This window comes from Triticum urartu, chromosome 4 (genome assembly GCF_003073215.2).
Source record: "Triticum urartu cultivar G1812 chromosome 4, Tu2.1, whole genome shotgun sequence".
Classification (NCBI taxonomy): Eukaryota; Viridiplantae; Streptophyta; class Magnoliopsida; order Poales; family Poaceae; genus Triticum; species Triticum urartu.
Window position 1 is genome coordinate 356,821,379 of NC_053025.1, and position 5,538 is coordinate 356,826,916.

Consider the following 5,538-nt stretch of genomic DNA (forward strand, 5'->3'; position numbering starts at 1 on the left):
AGAGTGGAACGTAAGGCAGGAAAACACAGGAGCCGGGCAAACCCAAGATTTGACCAAAGACATGATTCGGAGCTGCTGCATATAAGGCCAAACTCGCGACGCCGAACACTCCCTAAGGTATTCGGTCTTTATGATGTAAACCGGGCTAAACAGTGCCCTTTGTTAGAAGCCCCTGGTTTTCAGGTACGTGCAATATTCTAACGTGGCCACATGCCAATACGTCAGCATCCTTCTCAATTGTACTGAGAATTAGGGGGATGTGTATCAACAAGAGACAGTAAAAAAGGTTTACGCAAGGTCTTAATCTAAAAAGAATCCTTGGAACGGGTCCCTGCTGCACGTTTGCGCCTGTGTCTCCGTTGTGTCATATCCTGGATGGGTGTAGCACGATGGTCATCTGAAAAAGAGAGGAACTTAGTTGAAAAGTTGTCATGCAAAAGGTAGGTTATACTAAATAAACCATGTACAGTTCAAGATGAGTAAAGTTGAGCCTTATTGCCACTTGTTTACGCGCGTTGAGCCCCTTGTATTGTTATAGGGGTATAGCCATCAAACCTGTATCAATTACATATAGCTGCACCGGACTCGTCTAGCCGCGTCCGTGGTCTTAACGACCTGTCAGATGCTCTAGTTGGTGAGGCCGTTTAGTGTGCGGCTGCCGAGGCAGCCGCACGGTCTTCCGTGCACAAGGAGCGCTCAATATTTCCATTTACTGTAATGATGCCACGTGGACCGGGCATCTTAAGTATGAGAGAAGCGTAATGCGGTATTGCGTTAAAGCGAGCGAAAGCTTCGCGTCCGAGTAGTGCTTGATAGCCACTTTGGAACGGAGCAATGTGGAAGGTTAACTTTTCGCTGCGGAAGTTATCGGGAAAGCCGAATATAACCTCTAGTAGAAGGGAGCCCGTACAATGGGCTTCTGGGCCTGGCGTTACTCCTTTAAAGGTAGTATTTCTATGGCTGATTTTGTTGGGTCTATCCCCATTTTGCGGACTGTGTCCTGATATATCAGGTTTAAACTACTGCCGCCGTCCATCAGGACTCGTGCGAAGTGGTATCCGTTAATTATCGGGTCTAACACCAAGGCAGCCCATCCTGCATGCCCGATACTTGCCGAGTAATCCCGATGATCAAAGGTGATCGGTTTGGACGACCAGTGGCAGAACTCCGCGGTGATAGGCCCTGGGGCATGTGTCTCTAGGAGTGTCGCTTTGTTTCTCCCCTTCATCACGTGTAACACGTTTACTGTTTTGACTTCTGGTGGGAATTTCTTCTGTTCCCCAGTGCTTTGCTTGCGAGGCTCATCCTCATCTTCGCTTGGTGTAACCTGCCCCTTGTGTTCGGCGTTGAGCTTGCCGGACTGCTTGAAGACCCAACATTCTCTATGGGTATGATTTGCAGCTTTATCGGGGGTGCTGTGGATCTGACATATTTTTTCCAGAATCTTGTTTAGGCTGGACAGTTCGTCTCTGTTGCCTTTGGAGGGCAGCTTTTGCTGACCTGTCCGAGAGCTTCTGAATCCAGCGTTTACCGCCGTGCTCTTCGGGCTGTCTTCTTTATTTCGGTGCTTGTTTTTGCTGCGTCGTGGCTTCCTGTTTCCGTCCCTGACTTTGGATGTACTTGGGTTGCTGGTGCTGCATCGGGCTAACCAGCTGTCCTCGCCCGCGCAAAAGCGGGTCATGAGGCTTGTTAATGCTGCCATTGTTCTCGGCTTTTCTTGGCCGAGGTGTCTGGCAAGCCATTCGTCTCAAACGCTGTGCTTGAAAGCTGCTAAGGCTTCGGCGTCCGGACAGTCGACTATTTGGTTCTTTTTAGTGAGAAACCTGTTCCAAAGCTTTCGGGATGACTCTCCGGGCTGTTGAGTTATATGACTTAAATCATCTGCATCCGGTGGTCGGACATAGGTCCCTTGAAAATTTGCCCGAAAAGCGTCTTCGAGCTCTTCCCAGCTTCCAATGGAGTTTTCGGGGAGGCTTTTAAGCTAGTGCCGAGCTGGCCCTTTGAGCTTGAGGGGTAAGTACTTGATGGCATGGAGATCGTCTCCTCGAGCCATGTGGATATGGAGGATGTAGTCCTCAACCTAGACCCCAGGGTCTGTCGTTCCGTCGTACGCCTCTATGTTTACGGGTTTGAATCCCTCTGGAAATTCATGGTCCAGCACCTCATCGGTGAAACATAAGGGGTGTGCGGCACCCTGTATTTGGGTGTACCGTGGTGCTCGGATTTTTGTTGTGTTGCATTGCGTGCTGGAGCGCGCTTGCTTCGCCCGTAGATGGATCTGGTTGCGCCGTACTTTTGATGCGAGCCCTCACGTGGATCGCTTACTGGCTTGTGTGCGGCGTCGTTTGCCACTCTATGTTGGCCACGAGGTCGTCTATCCGACCGGATGGCTGTTTTGTTTTTTGATTGCGGGGGATCTAAGGCCTCCTCATCGAATTCAGGTAGCAGCATTCGCTTCGGGTAGCTCTTTGTGTGGCGACTACCGCCGTACTTTGCTGCAGTGTTGAGTACTTCACTCCATCTAATTCTGAGTGTGTCTTCTGCAGCCCTGAGCCTTTGCTTCTGCTTTTTCGGACTCCTCGCAGTGGCAACAAGCCTTTGATGGGTATTCTGTTGCTCCGGGTGCCTGTCCGGTGTGATGTCTTCCGGACTGTTATCTTCGCCGAAGTCGGTTTGTTCGGTTTGATTCTCCGTGTTGCCGTGGTCGGACGATGGTTCAATGTCGTGTTTGTCGTCCGCTGGTTCACCCTGCTCTATCATTGCGTCTATATGATCGTTGTTTCTGCCAAGGAGGGATTTGGAGCAGCGCTTACGCCGCCGCTTTGACTGCTTCTCGAGGGAACAATCCTTCGCTGCGTCCTTCCGTTCCTCGTCGTCATTTTCTTTGGGTGTGTCCACCATGTATACATCATATGATGAAGTGGGCGTCCAATGCCCTGTGGGCAGTGGTTCCTGTTCGTCTCCTGCATCGTCGTCCATACTGTCGATGTCTTCGGAGTCGAAGTCGAGCATGTCGGTCAAATTGTCGATAGTGGCTACTAAGTGGGTGGTGGGTGGGCGGCGAATTTCTTCGTCATCCGCATCCCAATCCTGCCGGACATAGTTCGGCCAGGACTCTCCTGACAAGGAGAGAGACCTTAATGAGTTCAGTATGTCGCCGAAGGGTGAGTACTGATAGATATCCGCGGAGGTGAACTCCATGATCGGCGCCCAGTCGGATTCAATAGGCACGGGCGCAGGCGGTTCGGAGTCCGTAGCCGGGGAAGAATCCGGTAGTTTGGCGTCACAGCTCTCGTGAAGGGTAAGGTCGATACTCTGCTCGATCTCCGCTGAGAATGCGGCCTCCGTGGCGGGGTCTATCCACCTGTCCATGGATGGCGCAATTGGCTCCGAATTGAGGGTCGGAGCGGTTGCCGGTGCGGTCTCCTGAACACTGTCCGATGGTAGAGCTAAATCATGCTCATTGTGACCGTGCGGCACACTCGGCAGGGGCTCGAATCCGTCGAAGATCAAGTCTCCGCGGATGTCGGCCATGTAGTTTAAGCTTCCAAACCTGACCTGGTGGCCAGGGGCGTAACTCTAGATCTGCTCCAGATGGCCAAGCGAGTTGGCCCGCAGTGCGAAGCCGCCGAATACAAAGATTCGTCCGGGGAGAAAAGTCTCACCCTGGACTGCATTGCTAGTGATGATTGAAGGAGCCATCAAGCCTAACGATGACGACACAGAGGAACTCTCAATGAAAGCACCAATGTCGGTGTCAAAACCGGCGGATCTCGGGTAGGGGGTCCCGAACTGTGTGTCTAGGCGGATGGTAACAGGAGGCAAGGGACACGATGTTTATCCAGGTTCGGGCCCTCTTGATGGAGGTAAAACCCTACGTCCTGCTTGATTGTTCTTGATAATATGAGTAGTACAAGAGTTGATCTACCACGAGATCAGAGAGGCTAAACCCTGGAAGCTAGCCTATGGTATGATTGTATGTTGTCCTACGGACTAAAACCCTCCGGTTTATATAGACACCGGAGGGGGCTAGGGTTACATAGAGTCGGTTACAAGGAAGGAGATCTACATATCCGTATTGCCAAGCTTGCCTTCCACGCCAAGGAGAGTCCCATCTGGACACGGGACGAAGTCTTCAATCTTGTATCTTCATAGTCCAACAGTCCGGCCAAAGGATATAATCTGGCTATCCGGATACCCCCTAATCCGGGACTCCCTCACTCAACAAGATAAGTATGATCCTACTTCCTTCAAGGGGACACAAGCTCAAGATGATCTTCCACCACAAGACCACAAGCAAAAAGGCAAAGACATGCTTCAAGAGGATATTGATGCATTTGAAGAAGCTCCCAAGGCCTTGGTCAAGTGGGTTCCCAATACTACATCAAGTTCTACTTCATCAAGTACGACTACAACCCCAAGGATTCCCATCAAGATGGTGTGGATCCCGAAGAACAAGAACTAGAGAGTTCTTGAGGATGACTCCGCCAACATATTTCGCTCATATCATTTTGGTGAGAACAAGTGCAAACAACTTCCACATCTTGCACTAGTTCAAGGAGTCACAAACCCTCTCGTTGGTAAGTCAAGGGACAAGGTAACCTAATGCTTCCATGGACATGATCTTCTGTGTACTTCACTCTATGTCTATGGATATCCTTGTTTGTTCCTTGTGGGACTAATCCATGTAGGTATTGAAAGTGCAACTCACTCCAACGGATTGTTCCAAATGATCTACATCAACATTGAGCATCCACATCTTCAACATCTACATGAAGTCATCACGACAAAACCCAAGGTTAGTCCATCCCTCTTAGGGGGGATATCACATCTAGGGGGAGCTTTACTCTAAGAATTGAGGTAAAGCAACTCTAATGGTGTGAACACAACAATGCTTTATGTAAAAGTGGTAACCCCACTTGTGCTTAAACGATGAGTATGACCTATGATCAAATGTTCTCATTTGATTCCTAAGTTCAATATACTCATATATAGATGACCTAGTCATCGCCAATTGCCTGATGGATGCTAGAGTGATTGTGCATGCTTTGCCACATATTTCATTTGCCATCTTATTGTGTGAGCATGTTGATTGCATATTTTTCTCATTCAAGGACATCCATTTTTTGATTTTGATTGTTTGGTCTTTTCTTTTTGCCAAATGGATGGACAAGAATGCCTAAGAACTTCATCTAGCTATCTATGCTTTTCTCGTCTCAAACTCTATTCATGCTACATCATAAAGTTTGATCAATTCAGATTCAAACCCTCTGGGTGAGGAGCACTCCGAGTCACCGATTCTTCATAGACTTAAACTTCCAAAACCTATCTGTGTATTTCGGTCTGACCGATTCATCCCTTTCGGTCATACTGAGTTCATTGAGTTGATCTAGGTTTTCAATCTCAGTGCAACCGATTAGAAACGTTCGGTCACACCGAGTTGCAGTAACCGCTTGCGATTCTACATCTCGGTGCCACCGAGTTGTTCCACTCGGTCACACCGACAGGGTCAGGATATATATAACCACGGGTCAAATT